Genomic DNA, 20,751 nt, shown 5'->3' on the forward strand with positions numbered 1-20,751 from the left:
AATACTTTCTTACCACTTCATTTTGCACTGGGCTCCACAAACAATGCAGCCAGTCCTGCCCACCACAATTAAAGGAATCAAAGAGTTGCCCATTGGCTTGCCTTTGTCTTCTACCCCCTGGGCAACAGGCTGCAAGACTTTTTGAACTATGGGAGTATGAGCTCAAAGACTACACCTGATCAGTAGTTGCCCATGCCACAACTTCATCTCACATCTCACATGGATGTTTTCCTAAACTCTGATCTTCCTTACTCTTTGGAAGATACCTTGATGGTGAGGATGGCAACATATTCCAGTGTAATTCCCCAGCAAGGAAATAGAAGCCTTCTTTTATAAAAACTAGCAAGAAGCCACGCAACCATTTTGAGAGCTTTCTGGCTCTGGCTTTGCTTTGATACAACATCCCCCACCCTCATCTTAATGCTTGAATCATCTTCTGTTGTTGTGATGTTCCTGGTTTCAGATTCCTGGTCTAGAGACTATCCGAATTTTTCTTTGCTGATTTGCAACCTCGATTGCCTGCAACTCCAGATGTTTTAGATTCTCCTCTCAGTGCCATTGTGCTTGTCCATCTGTACATGGCTCCTCATGGACATCCCACTGATCCTTCTAACTTGCTTTCCAGTCAGGTCCTGGAATTTGCCTTGCAGTTCTAATTTGCCTGTTAGTTCTTGGCTAGGTTCTTCATGGTGGTGGTGGTGTTGTCGTTTACACAAGTCAGACTGCAAATTTTGCCATCATTATCAGAGGTATTCTTTTTTTATGTATTTATATATTTTTGTTTATTAAGAGTTCAGCTATTTATTGAACATGTTATAAAACAAGTTTAGCCAAAAAGACCAAAACCCATGTCCTCATCAGACTCCTCAGATTCTTCTTTCTTTGCTTCCACTTCCCTCTCCTCAGCTGAGACAGCAGTGGTGGAAGGGGCAAGACCTCCTTCCTGTGCGGTGCGGGCTGCTGGAGCAATCTAGCAGCCCCTCCATTGCAAAGGAGGCTGTCCATACTGGCCAGGGCTTTTGCAAAGAAGCCAGGCCAAAAGGACTCAACAGTTCCAGCAGCTACTTTAATGAGGGTATTGAATTTATCCTCCGTGATGGTCACCTCATTGTCTTACAGAATGAGGACCCAGTAAATGCAGACAATCTTGGGTGAAAGTGTGTCAGGAGCCGCCTGCCCACAGTACTACTTGCGAGATGAAGTAGCACGGTAGCGGGCAGCTCAAGACTCACATTCACCACATTGCGGTTGGAGTGCCTCACTTCAATGTGGCCTTAGCTTTTTCAGAAGGACCGAGTACCTTGGCAGCAGCTGAGGGAAGGGACTCTTCCTGTTTTAATGAGGTCCTAATCAATGTTTAACAACTAGTTGTTTAGGGGAAAGGGGAAGAAAAAGCCCCATTTGGCTACCTTATTTTTTTCATCAAAATTGCTTATTGATATTTCTGTCTCCAGTCTTTCCCCTTTCTAATCTTGTCTCTGTATCACTTTCTAAAATGCGATGTCATCATGTTATAACCTAGGTTAAAATTCTTTAATAATATCTCACTACCTGGAGGAAAAAGTCACGCATGGTCTTTTGTGACCTTGGTTCAATTTACTTCTTCAGCTTCATCTCTCAGCCTTTTATCTCTTATTCTATGCTCTAGCTAAGCTTGAAATTCCCCCACAATGTAGTAGGGTTTTTGTTTTTTGTTTTTGCCTCTGAATCTTTGCATATGGTATTCCTCTGCCCAGAATGTTCTCTTCCTGCTTTTTTTTTTTCACATTGCTTATTCCTATTCATCGTCAGAAGGTCGTTTAGATACTACCTCCCCCTAGAACTGTTCCCAATATCCTCCAGGATGGTTTTGTTTGTTTATCCTCTATTCTCATAGTACATTGCTATCTATACTAATAAAGACACTTGTATCTATCAGGGTCTCAGCAGGAAACAGACAGCATACTCCAAATGGACAATTTGAGGAGAGTTTAATAAAACAAAGGAATTGTCGGGATTTAGGGGAACCAACAATAGATAGTTCAGTACCACCCTCGTACTAGTAGCATCAGAAAGTATTTCCACCCTAAGCTTGATGAAGAAAAGAGAAGTAGCTAATACAAGCCAAAGAGAATGCCTGAGCCTTATGAAGGCTGTGGCCCTTTGTAGAAAGATCCACAGCAACTCCGCAATGAGGGAACCTGGGAAATACATACTCAGCCTCACATTCCTCATGTCCTCCAGTCTACTGCCAATGACTTCAATGAACTGAATCCAACCAGAAGCCAAAGGGTAAATGGAGACTGATGTAATTCATAATATATGTAATCTGTAAAGGTCAGTCTCCTAGCTCCTACATCATAGAATAGGATTGAGAAAAGTAGAGTGTGAATCTAGAAAGACAAACACAAGGTAACCAGCACAAACTGATGTCCATTTATTGAATACCTATTTTATTTAACAAATGGTATTCCTGGTTCATAGAAGTGCCCTATATTATATATAAAGTTGTGTCCATTTTACAAGTGAGGAAACTGAGGTTTGGCTAGCGAGGCTACCTAAGAGGTGGCATAGTACAGATTCAAATCCATTTCTATCTGGGTCTGAAGGCTGAGCTCTTGCCACTTTCCATACTGCCATTACTGGTGTGGTGTTTTTCCTCATCCCCTAGTCTATAGTCTACTTGAGTACAAGGTTAACATTTCATTTATCTTTATATCACTCGTGCCTTGTGCAGTGGCTAGCCCATAGTAGATAGAGTAGATGATAGATATCTGTGGAATTGATTAACAAAAATAACTGAAGGATTCAGTATTTTAATTTATATAAGTGGGGACTGGGTAATTGGAGTCTGCCAGGGGATGTTAATGGATTATATCTGGCACTAAAGCACCTCTTTGTATCTGTCCTTTATAAATAATTGCCCTTCTCTTCATATTAAAGAGAGAATAAAAGTTTATCTGGTCTCTTAACCATAATGGAGTGTAACAAAAGCTGACAATAAGTGGGTTTTCTGTATGCTGATCATCTTCCATCTTCCCCCTGACTTGGCTAAAAGCTGAGGGTAACAAACAATGGAGCTTGCTTTCCCCAGTTCTTCCTCTATGACTTTTCTTCGAGTTGCCATGTCCCTTTCTAATGGTTCATTTCTCTTTCCCTTTCACTTAACTTGGCTTTTATATGTCTGTCCATCACTGGCTCTCTAACTATCAGCTAGGCTAGCCTGACTCTTTTATAACTTTCAAAGGAAGCTGCCTGCTCTGAATGTATGATGCTAAAGAATGGGTTTTGGTAAGTCTTTAAGAATGGTTGTTTATGTTATTTCAAAGGTTGCCAAGTAATAAATAGTTGTTTGAAAGTGAAGGGTAAATTGGTATTTCACCACTCTGTTCTCTGCTGCTCTTGTGATGGCTCAAATCATAAAACATCATGTTTTGACCTTCATAGGAAGATTTCACCAACTTGGGGTTACTGAGTGGGCAGAGACATTCACTTTCCTACTCAGTACCCTGGATACCACTCAATCCTAGCCCAGTTGGAACTCCACTGTTTGAACCTTTGAAACTCTGAAACTGATTGAAGCTTCTGAGCCAACAAAAGAGGCAAAGGGCCTTTGTGCTTCAGCAAGGAAATGTTTCAGTTCTTTTGCACTTTCCTAATAAAGGCTGGCCCAGGAGCCCTGGCGTCCCTGGAACACAGAGGGAGTTGTAGGGAATAAAGGCAACTTGACTCTTTGGGGTCATTTCTCTCTTCCCAGGGACTTTTATGGATAATCTTCCAGTCATTGAGAGGTTTGGTACTCATTCAGATCTCATAGCTTTGGATTTGGATGAGAATTTTTTTAAAAAGCTATCTAGTATATTGCTGAATTGCCTCAGATATTCCAGTGTATAAACTCTGATGCTTACTTTGTCTCATTTTCCACATCCTCACCCAGCTTCACCCATTTAGGTCACCTGACTAGCCTTGTAGTGATTTCAGTTTGCTATCCCAAATTTAGTTTGTAATTTATGGTGCTATGAAGATGTAAATTATTTACTAGTGTTGTTATTGTTGGATCAAGTTATTAACTCTAATGCCATGTAATGCCTTTAGTAAGCTGAGTGAGGAGATAAGAATCTTCTCTCCTGACACAATTTTAGAAAATGTGATATTTTTAAAAGCCAGAGACCCAAATTCAAAATTTCATTTTAATATATTATGTTATATATCTGCGTATGGAAACTGAGGTAAATAAACAGCAGACCTGAAAGAAGCTTGAGAATTTCATCCCCCAATCCTCAATTTTATAAATTAGCTATTTGGTAGGCAGAGTAATTATTGGACATAAATTGCTGTGTAAGATGATAGCTATGTCCTACTGGTCATCCACCATAAATCTTCAAATTTGCAGAACCAATGAGGTTAATTATGGCATAGCATCTGAGTCTACAATGAAAGAATACAATGTGAAAGATGGTTCTGATACCGTTTTGAGGCATCTGGCCCTAATCAGACTCCAATTTTAGAACCAATCCTACCTAAAGTTTTCTATAATTTATTACATCAGAAGATTCAAAGAGTTATTTTTATACAGAGAAAATTGGACTCAAGTAAAAGTTATTTTCATCACTCCATCTAATTACAAAGCTGAGCACAGAACTATGACTATTCAAACATGTTGCAGATATAATAAAGAGAGTGAATAGCAATGAAAGCTGGTCTTGAATAGCTGCCAGGATAAGCAAAGATGGGGGAAATGACTCTCATGATTGGAGGGGAAATTAAGGAAACAGTAATTTCTTTTCAAAATGTTCACATACCATTTATTAGGTATTTTAAGGGTTTTGGGGTAGCTATGATTTTTATTGTTCCTTAGTTGCATGTAGTTTATTCCAGCAATGAAATGTGATTTTATTGTAACTGACTTCAAGGAATATGGTCTACCACTGAGAAAAAGGAAAGAGAAGACTTATGACTGGGCCAGGGAATGTGAATTCAGACAAACATACATAGAGTCTAGATTTAAGCTATAGTTCATATCTCTTTGGGTAATTCTTTCTTTCCTTTGGGTTAGCACAAAACTACATCAGTACTGAGGAGGAAATCATTAGCTTTGAGGAGAGAAAATTTAGGCAAAAACAACACCCTGAAAATTTAGCATGACTTGGGAGAGCTCATGAGTCAGTCAACTATTTTGAGCTCTTAAAAAAAGAAAATAACTTTCTTTGGTCCAGACGAAAACTTTAACTTCTTCTCAACCTTTAATTATTCCTGGGAAGACTAAAGACATTTTAACTTATCTAGTTTCCTCCTAATACGTTTCTGCTGAGAGACAGTCTGCATACAAGTCAGAGAAACCAGAAATTAAATCTAAACCATGTAGCTTATAGCCATGTGACACTGAGTAAATCACAATCTGTCTAGAACCCAAGTTTCTCATCTGTAAAACAGGGTAAATAATGGCAATTTTTAGCGTTGGTGTGAGGGGTAAAGGAAAAGAGATAAACCTCAACAAATAGTAGTTCTTAATTTCTGATGAACACATTATTGCATAAGTCTCAATACTGTTAGTATATTTCCATTTTCTCTGGAAGTGAATGAAAGGAAGCTATTTTTTGATTCATTTAGTTATTTTACTGCACAGAAATCAAACAACTTATAAAAAAAGGTATCTCTACCTAAGATGGTAGTTTACACTAGTCCAAGGTGTCTTACTGCTCAGAAAAATGGAACAGATAGGAAAGAGGTTGTAGCAAATAATTTTCATGCTCCCATGAGCTGGAGCCTTATTGTGCTTGCAGTCTGGCAAATTCCCAGGATTTCAGATACAGGCTTATACAAATATAGCATTATGAAAACATAAATGTCTGAGTGGGGGGTGAAATGCATCACTCCATCAGCATGGGCACTTTTATTTTGTTTTAGGTTCTCATTATTGAGCACCTACTATGTGTTCATCACTACTTTAGGTGCTTTATACGTGCCATTTTATTTAACCCTTGGCATCACTCTGTGAAGCAGATAATATCCTCATTGTGCAGTTGAGGAAACTAACACTCAGAGATATTTACTTGGATTTATGAGCAATGTCTGCATTATAAACTAGAGGTGGGAAGACTAGTTAGGATGCTTTGCAGTCATCCACTTGAGAGAAATTGTCGGTCTGTGGCAATAGAAAGTGAATCTCTTGGAAAGATTCTACAATGTTATTGCTTTTGCCCAAAATGGCACATTACGGAAATCAATTAATTAAGTTAAACAGCAACTATATGTACAAACATGTTTCTATGACTCTTCTATATCATATAATTTGTCTTTAATAAAAGTGATTTATAAATAAATTAAGTGCACTTGAGTTCAGAGATGATGCCCAAATTCTCATCTAGTCTCTATTTTTAAAGATATTTACAAAGGGATATTGAGAAATTTTCCTTGTGAAATGTTCAGCAATCCTGGCCGCCAGAACCTCCTTTGGATAACTGACAATAAACGAAGTTGTTTCTTATTAAACATTAAGTCAGCCTTGAATGGTTCACTATTAGCTCAATAATTCACTCTTATTAAGAAGCTACCAAACGAAAATGTCAATATAATTTTGCTTTATCCATTAATAGCTGTTTTTTATAACGCCTTTCCTTTCTCAATGAATTGTACCTACATATAGCTGCAATATAAAGGAAAATCTTTAAAATATATTTTTATGAACTCCATTTTGAATAAATGCAAGAATAATCTTTAGCCAGAGTGAGCAGTTACATGTTTGGTGATTAAAAACATTTCTTCCTCTAAAGAAGCTGAAGCTGAAAACCTGAATTATATTATCTGAAAGTCCTTCAGAATAAAAATACTAACTATATTACCACAGGGTTTCTGAACCTCAGCACTATTTGGACCAGATAATTCTTCGTTGTGGGAGGCTGTCCTGTGCAAAGTAGATGTTAAGCATCATCTTTGGCCTTTACCTACTATACTCTTAAATTGACAACTGTCGCATCCCAAATTATGGCAATCAAAACGATCTCCAGACATTGCCAAATGCTTGCTGAGGAGGCAAAATTGTCTCCAACTGAGAACTATAGTCCCGGAGGTAAATATTAGTTACTCCACTTTCAGTCATAGATCAAATGATTTTGTTTTTCCACATAGGCAATAAGAATAAGTATCAATAGAGTGGTTTAGCATTTTATTATTAGAAATACATTTATCCTTTTTAAAAATAGCAATATATATCAATTGCAGAGAAAAATATAAAATAGAGTTAAAACTATCAGAAAAGAATATATAATCACCCCTATTGCCATGTTCCACAGATAACTGGCATGATTATTTATGTATTTTTATCATATTCTTAAAAATGAGATTATATTGTATGTATTAATCAGTAACCTGGTTATTTATAAATTAATAATATATGACTAGTAATTATCCACTTATAGAATGATTTTAAATAGAATGACATTCCATTCTATGGCTTTACCATTGGTAAGTCACTCATTAATTTAATATAATTAAACTCTATGTGTTAAGCCATGGGCTAGGTGCTATGTATAAAATGGTAAAGAAGACAGAGGGGCAAGAAACTATCCTCATGAAGGTGGAGAGACTAACAACGCACATAAACAATGTAAGAGAGAGAGGAAATAGCCTAACACCCTCTAGGAAGACAGGTCTTCACGACCAGGAGAGGTGAATCAAGACAGATGAGAGCACAAAAGTCTTCATTTTAGTGAAGTAACCAGTGCTGAAGACAAGCCGTTGTCCTATGGATCCGTGTTTCCCTCTATGCACTTATCACTGTGCTGCTTAATAAGTGACAGAATAATTAAAATTTTTATACGAACTTGAATATCCCAGTCATTCTTACCCTGTGATAAAGTTTCCGCTCTGTGTCCCCACGCAATTCTCACCTTGAATTGTAGTCTCTATAATCCCCACATGTCAAGGGCAGGACCAGGTAGAGGTAATTGAATCCTGGGGGCAGTTTCTCCCATGCTCTTCTCATGATAATGAATGAATCTCATGAGATCTGATGGTTTTATAAGTGTCTGGCTTTTTTCCTGCTTGCACTCATTCCCTCTCCTGCCGTCCTGTGAAGAGGTGCCTTCCGCCATGATCGTTAAGTTTCCTGAGGCCTCTCCAGCCATACGGAACTGTGAGTCAATTAAAAGCTCTTTCCTTTGTAAATTACCCAGTCTTTAGAGCAGCTTGAGAACAGACGAATATACCCTGCTCTGGTAACCTTTCTGCTGCTTTTCCTCTCTCCTCTATGCCCTTAAATGTGCAGACAAATGTTTGATGTATTACAGCTGTGTTCTCTCAACAGGTCTGGATATATACAGAGTGATCCTCTGCCCCTGTTGGAAACAATGATTTTTTTAAAAAAGCATTTGAGCTCACATTGAGAGCTTGTACTCTAGACTACCAGTCTTTTTGTTTTATTCATAGTGTTTCCTCCAAGAGTAACAACAACCCTATCATCTAATAATTAGGGTTAATTAACTTCTTTTCTTGCCAACTGGTCCCTCAATAGAAGGAGCCTCGGAAGAAGGAGGTCAATGGGACTCTTGCCTGTCCCTCTTGCCTACTTGTCTGCAGTACTCCGAGTTGTGGGAATGGTAAGTAAAATTCCCCTGAGTAGATCACTAGGAGTGATGGGAAGCAGGGTTATTCCTTTCTCGTTCCTTGGTTCCTTGGCCCATGGATTTTACCAATTGTGGACACAGCACTGTATAATTGTCTTTGATTTAGAGTGTATACTGGATTCTCAGGGACAGCTTCTCATCTTCACTGGGTACCGTTTATAAGCTGGCATTTTAACAAACAGTTCCACCACTCTTTCAGTTCTGCAGCTCCTGCATGGTATAGTATGAGACATGACCAGTACATCTCATTGTCATATGCCCCTTGCTGTACCTCCTTTGCTTTAAAATGGGCCCTTTAGTCTGTGCAGTGTTATGTGATCAGTGGATCAAACATTCTGTAAGCCTGCAGAGAGTGATGCTGGATGAGAGCCTATAGGCAAAGAAAGACAGACTTGTACCAAGAATAAAAGTTGATTCTCATCAATATGAAGTCATCATTTTCATTCAACATTGTACTAGCCAGTGCAATATGTCAAAAAAAGAAAGAAAGAAGAAAGCCATTTGGATTGGAATGGAAGAAATAAACTATGTGCAGATGAAATGTTTATGCAGAAGGTTCAAAAGAATCTACAAAAACCTGTCAGAACCAATAAGTGACTTTAGAAAGGCCATAGAATTGTAATATAAACTTTTACCTTATGTCGTTTATATAACAATGGGAACAAAATACATTTACAAATTAAGTAGAAAAAATAATAAAATTGACAAATAAACAGCATCACTTTGGTGCATTTCTTTTTCCTTTGCTTTAACATGAATATGAGACCCCCATAACATCCTACGTTGTTTGAAATAAGCATGCCTATTATTACCTTGTTCCATGTGATAATTCAAATTCTTCTTCCACTGTTTTTTATTTCAACTATTCATACAGCCTTCTGACATCAATTTGCATTTAGTTGGCTTCAATGCTTCACTTATTTTTAATCTTAATTAGTAAGCACAAATAAAAGTGACATAACTTGGACTTCACACAATCATAATCACAAGTACAAATATGTAAACTTTGGCACTGAAATCTTGTGGTGGTACTCAGATGTACTTTACCACCAAAATAATCAATAATATGTTTATATTAATTCATTTTGAAAGATTTTCAGAAAAATGTAAAAAGTTCACAGAGAGACTCTGCATAAAAATATATCTGTGGACAGGAGCACATAGATTCCAGTTTTGAGAAACACTAGTAAATACCACTAATTTGAAAATAAACCTATATGATCTGATAATATTTCTTGTTTTGTGTTCTATTCATTAGCATTAGAAACTCTTTTATGGTTAGTGAGAGTTTGTTTTTTATTTCCTGACGGATAGTAGGCACTTATCCAATACTTAGTGATATGGTCTTGGCTCTGTATCCCCATCCAAATCTCATCTTGTAGTTCCCATAATTCCCAGGTGTTGTGGGAGGGACCCAGTGGGAGATAACTGAATCATGGAAGCAGGTCTTTCCCATGCTGTTCCCATGATAGTGAATTGGTCACACAAGATCTGATGGTTTTAAAAGCAAGAGTTTCTCTGCACAAGCTCTTTTTGCCTGCTGTCATTCACATAAGATGTGCCTTGCTCCTCCTTGCCTTCCGCCATGATTGTGAGGCCTCCCCAGCCATATGGAACTATAAGTCCACATGGCTGGACTTCTTTTGTAAATTGCCCAGTCTCAGGTATGGTCTTTATCAGCAGCGTGAAAATGGACTAATACACTTATGGATCAAACGATGCCCAAACTCTTCTTCAGTCGATAGAATGCCTTTGACCTACATAAAATATTAAGCTTCAAGATTCGTCTTTTGATTGTAAAAATGGGGACATTTTATATATGCTGTATAATCAAAAATAGATGTTCAAATTATTACCTGAATGCTATGCATTAAATGGTTTTATATACAGCATGAGAATATGAATTTTATCTAATTTGATCCTACCACAGTCCATGCAGAAGGTTTTGTTGTTAACCTCACTTTTAATGCTTAGAAAAGCATGAAAGCACTGAGGTTTGGAGAGGGTAAGCAACTTGTCTAACATCACCCAGCTACTAAGCAGCAGAGTTGAGGTTTGAACTCAGCCAGATTGGCTCTGAGCTGGAACCCTACACACCCATGTCTAAACTCAGAGAATCCTGGAAGCATCTTGGATATATTTGACTCCTAAGTTCTACAATTTGCCCTCCAGCTGATTAAGTTTCTCGGAATGACTATTACATAAACATAAGTGAGGAAACCTCATTTTTGGTCATGAAGGTCCATAAGGAAATTAGCTCTCAATGGTTGTTTAATAGGTTTATTTGTACTCTGGAGTTTTGTGCTTCCATTTCTTTTTAATGATTTGATGTGGGCAGCTGTGGTGTGCTATTAATGTGCTAGGAGCACTAATGTACTTATGTGAGGAGACTGACATGTTATGATAAAGAAAGAGATGATTCTGATTCCCTTTGATAATCAAAACTTACCACTTCCCTTTAAAATACACAAGCAGAGGAACTGCTTCTCTTTCATTTTCTACATTAACCCAGATGGAGCCAGAAGAGATTCACGAGCCATCTGGATTTAATTAGGCAGTATACTATGTGAATATGCTGGTGGCAGCATTGCTGTGGGGAATTAGTTTTAATGGAGAGAATCTTAGATTTGGAGTCAGTAATTCTGGTTTCTCGCTGGCCTCTGTCACTAACTAACCTCTCACTTAATGTTTTTATTTTATCAAAAGAATGTCTTCTCTGCTCCCTCACTGGGTTTACTTTGGAGATCAGATAATGAATCATTTGGAAATGATTCAAAAAGCACACACCACTGCAGAATGCAAAAGATTCATTTACTATTACTACAGTACTGCAGAATTTAAACCATGCTTTGTTTGTTTTTAACCACTTTTACAATTATATGATAATTAACCCTCTTTCTCATTTGTGACAACTGATTGAACCAAAGATGAGGAGCATGGCATTTTGGAGCTCTAATTTTGAGGTCCAGTCTCTGTATCTCTTTGCTCAGCCATGAGCTCTCTGTCATGCAATTAAGGTTTGCTTTTATTTTCAAACCTCCTCTCCTCTTACTTCCCTCAGGTTTCAAAAGTTGAAATATTCAGGCATGATTCTTCAGGCTTTGCAGGAAGTTAAAGAAGTATTATTGATTCCACATTGGGCTGTGGATTGCAAAACCATTCAAATGAGAGAAAAATAATTTATAGAGCTTGTAATTAGCCAGCTGTGGCTGAGGGGAACCAGATTCTATTAGAGGAAACATCAGCTGGATTAAACAATAGCTGTGTGCAATTCCCATGCTGGCCCCAGCTTGTAAGTATAGTGACTCTGCACAGAGTTTACTCATTGAAAGATATTTGTGGCCATCCTCATTTTACGGCCAAATATTTGGAAATTAGGGACATGAAGCATGTGCCTGAGAAAAATATCAGCTGTTTATTAGGCAGCTCATAGTCAGAAGAGCAAAACTATGCTATATATTCACTTATATCAGACTCTCAGAACCAGTTTTGTTCCTTTGGAAAGTCAGAAAGCTAGACAAGAAACAAAAACAAACAAAAGACAACAATAGAAAAACCAAGCACATGGGCACTGAAAACCTAGAACCATCAAGAATTTTATTATATTTTATTTTATTTTATTTTAGGTTTCTTTTTAGTCATTTTGCCAAACTCACTGCTCCAGGAGTCTTAGTCTGATTGAGGATCTGGAAAACAGATTTTCATTCATTTTCTTCCCTAGCATCAAACTTTGTTTTTATAGTTTTTAAATTTCTTTGCAAGATATTTTAAAACGTCATTATACAGATAATGTGATCTCTCTGTAGAAAAATTGTATACCTATTAACAAACAAAAATGAAATAAAATGAAAACAACGTGAACAACACCTGAGGTTAATCATCATCTTTGCTGAACTTACTTCATTAGCTCAGTGAAGAAGTAATCAGACCAGGCATGGTGCCTCACGCCTGCATTTTGGGAGGCTGAGGTGGGTGGATCACCTGAGGTCAGGAGTTCGAGACCAGCCTGGCCAACATGGCAAACTCTGTCTTTACTAAAGCTATAAAAATAAGCCGGGTGCAGTGGCATGAGCCTATAATCCCAGCTACTTGGGTGGCTGAGACAGGAGAATAGCTTGAACCCAGGAAGCAGAGGTTGCAGTGAGCCAAGATTGTGCCAATGCACTCTAGCCTGGGTGACGGAGTTAGACTCTGTCAAGCAAGCAGGAAGGAAGGAAGGAAGGAAGGAAGGAAAGAAAGAAAGAAAGAGAGAAAGAGAGACAAAGGAAGGAAGGAAGGAAGGAAGGAAGGAAGGAAGGAAGGAAGGAAGGAAGGAAGGAAGGAAAGAAAGAAAGAAAGAAAGAAAGAAAGAAAGAAAGAAAGAAAGAAATCAGATAAATGATGTGACAATCCTTCAAAAGGTTCTTATTGAAAACTGACTAGTAAAGGCTAATCCCAAGTAAGATCTTACTGTATGCCAGACAATGTTCTGATCACTGTATAGGTTTATTCCCAACAATCCTTAGTAGGTTCTCTCATCCGTATTACAGAGGTAACAAATGTAAGGCACAGAGATGTTTAGTAACTCACATAGGGTCTCACAGTAAGGGGTAGAGCCTGGATTCAAGCCCAGTAGTCCAACTCCAGAACCTGTATCCTAAACCAGGAGTCAGCAAATTATAGCTAATTTGCCAAATCAGGTCCTACCATCTACTTTTTGCAAATAAAATTTTATTAAGAAACACACACATCAATTATAAACTTAAAACTCGGGGACAAAACTTAGTGATTATATGTAGGTATATCCATGGTCTTCTAATTCTTTCTGATTTTTTTAAGAAAGGAAAGAGAAGATAATATCTAAGAATAAAGCATTTTTAAACTTCCTTAATATTCTAGACAACTACCACTCAAAGGATTTGTAAGAAAAATGTGTTGTATGTTACCTCAAGGACAACAGAACATGAGTTCATTAAACGTTTTGCATCAACTAGGAAGGACTTAACCCTCAGAGAGATTTTTATAACTCTGCCTTTGGTTAGCACAGCTAGCTGTTGCAAAGGAGAAAAAATAATCTTTTCCTCACTCATCACAAGGTTCATAGCTGACACCCTTATAACAAAAGGCAGATTAGTAAGAGAAAAGCATAATAAACTTATTTTTAAAAGTTTTCACTTTGGGAGGTTGAGACGGGCGGAACACGAAGTCAGGAGATTGAGACCATCCTGGCTAGCACGGTGAAACCCCGTCTGTACTAAAAAATACAAAAAACTAGCCGGGCGAGGTGGCGGGCGCCTGTAGTCCCAGCTACTCGGGAGGCTGAGGCAGGAGAATGGCAGGAACCCGGGAGGCGGAGCTTGCAGTGAGCCGAGATCGCGCCACTGCACTCCAGCCTGGGCCACAGAGCGAGACCCCGTCTCAAAAAAAAAAAAAAAAAAAAAGTTTTGTGACATAGAAGCCTTAGGAAATAAGATCCAAAAATAGAGGGAAAATTGTATTTTTATAATTAGGTTTGATGAAGGATGAACAGTCATGAAGTACAATTGGACAAAAACGGGCCATGACCTATTGATAGCCAGCTGGGAATACACATCAAGGCCTGTTTATTCAGATTCTTCTTGGCCTCTCTATGTAGTCTTCCTTCTTTCTGGACATAGGACAGGACACCTGCCACATGAGGGTCTTCAAAAAAGAGGAAGTAGGAGAAGGTCAGAGACTTTCTACAGTTTTCTCACTTTCCTTTAGCTTAAAATACTCAGTATGCCAAGGTACCATATTTTGGGGGAGCGCTTCCTGCACCCCATCACTGCATTATTGATGTAGCTGAAGACTTAATTAAAACACTGACTCATGCCTTAATGCTAAGTGGAACTCTAGAAATACTACTACTAAGTTTGAGATCCTGGTTTGGAATTTAAAAACTGTGTGACATAAACAAATTTTTGAAATCTTGATACCAGTTATCCTTGAAAAACAAAAGCAAAACCCTAAAGGCCAGCAATTAATGAAGATAACATCAACAGGTATATGTTAAGGCCTTCTTTGAGTGCTACAAAACAGATGTTAGGAAGATAAAGTCTCTATTTTTGAAGAACATAGAACCTTTCTATAATAAAGTTCATTTATTTTCTTCATGCACAAGGTTACTGGTCAGCGTATATGCATTGTTTAAAGAACACCCTTCCAAGTTACCCCATTCTCTGGTGACTCTGTGTCTATTTTACAACTGTGTTAATTATACATAACTGATAGCATAAGAACTGATAACAAAAGCATTCTTGCCTATAGATGTGTAAGTATTCTGTCCAGTAGAAGTTCAAAGATGCCCTTTCATTCTTCCTCAAACCTAAACATTAGCAGCCACTTTTGTGTCAATTTGCAAATTCAATTTCTAATTTAGATCATGTCTTTTCTTTGGATTCTCTTTTGAACTGGTTGTGACATCTTACTGGTTCCCTCATTTATTTAATGAGTTAAATTAAATATTTGACATGTTTATTTTATATTTACATGTAAGTCATTATTTTACATTTTTTAAAAAAATGATCCTTTAACATGAACTTAGACTCTATAGTCAACCAGGCATGGATCCGAGTCCTAATTTGGCTATGTACCAGCTGTGTGACAATAAGCAAAATACTTAAATTCTCTATTAATAATACCTGCCTCATTGGATTGCTGTGGGAATTATGTTGCACTTTACTTTTATCCTGAAATACAGAAGCACTCAATAAATATTAAGGTGTTATTTTTTGTTTCTTTTTTATTTTTTTAAAGAATCATCAGAGTTAATGTATGGAGCAGTTAATGTGTCACAGCAATAAAGTGAATCCATTCAATCAGCATGTGACTTCTTTTTAAATACCTCTAGAATTGCTGCCTTAAGGCTTTAACTCAACTACCTAAATAGGTCAAAATGTTTCCCAAAGCCATATAAATGAAATAGGCTTATGACTTTCAAATTCTAGTTAGGCATATTTAATATGCAAAAGTTAATCAATGAGTAATCTTTGCAATCATATTTATACAGGAAGACACCCATAATAGTCAATTTTATGCATTTCCTCTCGAAGTAAGTTTTCCTGAACTTCTTCCTCTAAAATGTAATTCTCATCTAGTGCATATTAACTATGTTTTTTTCTAGTAGATTAAGAACCCAGGCTGTCCCCCAAAGATTAGAAATTCTTAGCCTTAATTCTAGCTCAAATCATTAATATAATTAATTCCTCCTGCATTTATACTTTTCCTTTTATATTTAGATATATTGAAACAAGCCCCCTTTTATGGAAACTGGAATAAATCATTAAATACTTTTTTTAAGTGATGAAGAATCAACTGACAAAACTGACCATATTTCTGTGTGGTATTACATGTTATTTATGTAAACAGCCATTCATTCCAATTTGAAGTCCCCTTCAAAATCCTTCAGAGATTAGGAAGCTCTGAATTTTAGGAGATTTAATACCAATCTTCTTAACTTCTGGAACAAAATTATTACGCTAGCCCCACTTCAAACACCCGACTCATCTAGTGCAATCTACATTTACAGGCAAGTAATATTTCCTAAAAGGGAAACATGAAGTCTCTGTATGCCCTGTGTAAAAATAACTTGAGGATATGTGTATAATATCCTTCTTGAGAATTAATAACATATTCTATTACGGATGATTCTGAGAAGACTTATAATTTTTTTTAAGCCTGTTTAACTTTATTTAATCCAGTGTACACCAAATCCCAGGCCTCATTTCACAAGGTGCTCCTCTTTGCCATCTTTGTCCAGCCACGTTTGCCTTCTTTTTCATTCCCTTGTGTGTGATACCACAGGGCCCACGTAAATGCTGTTCCCACTTAGATTCATGGTGGATCCTAGCTATGCTGCACAATAGAATCCCATTCTATTGTGAATGGGATTTTGTTGAAGCACCCCAGGTGACTCATGTTCAGTCATTGTTAAGAACACTGTCCTGGGCTCTAGACTTGGTGAAGGCAGGGTTTGGTTTTGCTCACCATTACTATTCATATAGTAAGTACTCAATAAAAAACATTCATCAAATAAAAGAAAGAATGAATAAATAAGTATCAAACAGCATTCCTTGGGAAACACTGCTTTAGGGCAACATTTGCCAAGGAACCATATGGCTTCAGATATAGATATAGATAGATAGATAGATAGATAGATAGATAGATAGATAGATAGTAGGTGAAGAGAGATGGTCCAAAGTTAGCTTTTCATGAAGAGCTTAACCTTTCTGGACTTCTTCCTGCTGCATTAGTTTTAGACTAAACTAATCAGATGTTAGCTCAGAGTCTGGGACAAAGCATGATCCTGGTGGTACTCTGGGGCCAATGACTGTTATCACAGCTGACCTTGCATATTTTCTGGAGCCACAGTTGATCTAGTTGTTTTTAAGGGCTTCTGAAGCACTGAGATTCACATGATGAGCTCCCCAAGTTTGTCCTCTGTCTGCATTCAAACTTCTTTTCAGGGCCAGCTGAAATCATACCACCACTGTAAATGCTTTTCTTTGTTCATTGCATCTCACAATACAGTACTCTCTAGCTCCTCTGAACAACCACTGCTCTTACATGCTCCTCAAAACAAAGCAGTGGTTCTGAATACCCATGGTATAGACTCTGGAGTGAGACTGTCTGGTTTTAAATCCTCTCTGTATCATTTCTAGCTGTCTAACCCTATGCAAGTCACTCAACCTTTTCAAACGTTGGTTCCTTCATCTGCAAAATTAGGATAATATAAAACATTTCTTCCTTATAGAATTGCAAGGTTTAAATAGAATAAGGTATGTAAAGCATTTGGCACCATGCTTGGTACACAGTAAATATCCAATTATTAGTAGCCATTATTATTTTTCTCTTTTGATACTTGTGATTTTTTTTAATCCTGTTTGCTAGGTTTCATAGGTTCATATCTTAATGTTTCTTCATGGATTATAAGCTCACTGAAAGCAGAATCTTAATATTATGTTGGCATAATTAGTTTTTGAAACATAACTTGGCTATTAAAGATGACTCTTTGGCAGGGAACATATTTGGATTAGACTTCTCTTCTAACTCTCACACCCCTAAATCGATAGAACTTCTAGTACGTGAAAAAGAGTTATTTAGGCTTTACAACCATCATGGACTCAAGACAGAGGCTCACGCTGGCCTTTAAATCCCTATACCAAGAGGACTGTTGGCCCACTAAAGAGTACTTCTAACTAAGACTTCTGTTTCAGGTATACAAAATAGGTATCACCAAAGGTCTGCACTACCTGAGACATCCCAGTGCCTAGAGAAGTCGATGAGGTATTAGGGAACTTTTAAGATTCCCAAATAATTAGCACGTAAGAGAAGCCCATTCAACTTTCCTCTCACCGCCCACTATGTTTATTTCTCTGCCCAGCTTTACGGAAGAACTTGTCCTAAAAGAGGGCATGGGGCAGTGGTCGATTAAAATCACCCAAGGCACATTTTGAGCATCCAAACAATAGCCCAGTTTTTATCCATGTTCAACTAAATTAGAATCTTGAGAGATGAGGTTGGACATCAGTATCTTACAAAATAACCTCAGGTGAATGTAATGTGCAGCAAGGTTTGACAAACACCAACGTAGAAGGGGAGGCTTCACTGAACAAGAATCAACAGGTGGCGAACAAATATCCTGAGCAGGACATTTAGCTAAGAACCATAGAGGATACAAAAACAACCACAACTCGTCTTTGTTCTTAAGGAGTTTTCAACTTCGTATTGGAGAGACCTCCGCCCAGAAAAAGATAAATAGCCAAAAGTCTGCAACATGTGGGTACCTGAGTGAGTAAAACTAAAAGCTGCAGAAATTTAAAGGTGAGAAGTCAATGGAGGCTGGAATGCCCAAGGGTTCCATGGCAGAAGAGGGAGGTAACTGAAGATTTAGAAGGATCAGAAGTCAATAAAGGCTATTTTTACTTTTTCACATCAACTTGGGGACATGTTTTCAGGAGTATAGGGGGCTGCTTGAGACATTCATGTGCTTGTGACCTGAATTTTCAAGACTTTACAAAAGCTTTCTGAATGCAATTTATTGTTTATGTAAAGTTTCAATTCTCAAAACAGCTCTTACAGGTACTGCTATTATTTGCCACTTAAGAAGCTGACACTTAGAAAGTTAAGTGACACCTTTAAACATGTTGTGTCTGCAAGTGCACACTGGACTTGAGAAAACAAGCAGGCAACCTCTGAGGAACAGACATTCAGGCTAGTAGTCAACATTTCTCAGAAAAGTCAGTGCTCCCTTTTGCCATTTTTTTCTCTTCCTAGATCATGGAGAAAGGATGAACTTCTCCATAAGTATCTGGACAAAGTTCTAATAGCCTAATCCCCAGTCCAGCAGCCTACAACCTCCTTTGCACAAAACATTGAAATGAATTCTTGAATATTTATGTGTTCCTCTTGGTGAGATACTGGGATCTCATCTCTGGACATTTTGACACAGTTTCTTCCCTATTGGCACTAAGAGTTACACACACACACACAAAGGCATCTGAATTAATGTGCATTTTGTCTCCTTTCAAGAGTATAATTTTTTTTTTTTACCCAAGGAGTTTTAGGTATTTAGACTTTCACTTCTGAAAATCACACCTTTGTTACACTTGTCAAAAGAAACTCATTAACTTTCCCCAGTGGAAAAGTTTGAGGCATCACATGCTTATTTGAAGTCAAAATTTTATTCTAACAGAGGACACTGGATACCATATGCTGGTTGGCTTGAGATCCTTTTTTGAGGGATCTGACTGAACATTGACCCCAATTACTTGCATTTTTGTGCTTCAGTGCTGCTGTTTCAGAACAAAAAGCAATAACTAAACCCTACAGAGAAGGCTTTATAAACTTTCCCAGTGAGTCCACAACTCATTTCTCTTTTTTTCATGGTCACCGAATTGATTTTTCCTTGTTGCTTGTACATGTTGTTCAATGATAGTGAATTGCCAAAAGCAGATGACAATCAATTGTTAGAGAACTCTATGGAACGTGAGGGCAAAACACAAATTTTTAAGCCTTCTCCATTTTCACATCTCAGCCTTTGGCTTTCTTATTAGGAGAGCTCGTCACCGTTTTTAGGTTGCTCTATCAGGTTGTTTTGATTTTGCCATTTGTGAGAACATATCAGTTGCCACCATTAAGAGTAATATGTAAATTGGTTCTATATTCTATTTTAGGATACCTCTAAAACATAAATGGAATAATTGTTTTCTTCAGAGATCCTTTGGAATTGATCTTAAAATCAGGCCATTAAAAAAAGAAAAAACCATGGGTCCCAGTTAGTGGATCTATGTGACTTCTAGGAATCCATTTAAATTTTAAAATAGGAGGTGTAAATTGACTCTAGGAGGAAAGTCTCAAGAAAAAAGAATGGAAACGAGAAATTATCTGACAGATTATATTTGTGTATATATTATATATTATATTGAAATATATATATTATATTGAAATCCTGGCAGCTAGAGAATGTGGAAAGACTTAGGTGTAAATACAGAGAAAACCAATTCTTTAAAAAGATGTAATAACTTTAGGAAAAACAAAAAAAAAACTACACAGTCAAGAAAGAAAGTTAAATTATAGACCATGACTTAGCCCAGCAGTGAATCATATTGACATAGTTAAATAACATTAAATATAAAGTTACATAGAAACATGGAGATAGATACTAGAAGAAGCAGATGTTTGAATGTAGTTGCTTGAAAGGGTAGATTTAATGTTGCTGGGGATATGGGGGCAACTGTTCTTTTTCAGTGTAAGCTACTTAGTACTTTTAAAATACTGTACCTGTACGGTTTTGATAAAAATAAAAATTAGCCATTTTAAAAATGTTTATATTTTTAACCTTCTTAGTGTAAGTAAAAGCTTGGCATGCTTTCCCCAGTGTTTTGTCGAGCAGTGCTGAAGTGGGGAATGGCTTTTTAGGCATATATGAATTAGAAAGGCTTTGGTGGGTTCTGTCTGGACAGGCCCTGGTCAAAGTTTGTTTACAACCTCTTTTAACTTTCATCCTGCCCTGATAAATAAGGAAAGAGACTTTCATGAACCTCAGAGAGTTGAATTCTGCGTGCTTGTTTGGGATGCTGAGCTTCTCCTTACCATTGTTGGCTATTGGCCCAAACATAATTCTCATTTTGAAAACTGTTCCTCTGAG

At 37.4% G+C, this 20,751-nt stretch overlaps 1 long non-coding RNA gene across 1 annotated transcript in view; it reads right to left on the bottom strand.

Annotated features, from left to right (window-relative positions):
- The window catches only part of LOC110744141, an 86,266-nt gene that overhangs the window by 5,705 nt on the left and 59,810 nt on the right, over window positions 1-20,751 (bottom strand). The window lies entirely within an intron of this gene.

The sequence above is a fragment of the Papio anubis genome, chromosome 11 (assembly GCF_008728515.1).
Source record: "Papio anubis isolate 15944 chromosome 11, Panubis1.0, whole genome shotgun sequence".
NCBI classification, from domain to species: domain Eukaryota; kingdom Metazoa; phylum Chordata; class Mammalia; order Primates; family Cercopithecidae; genus Papio; species Papio anubis.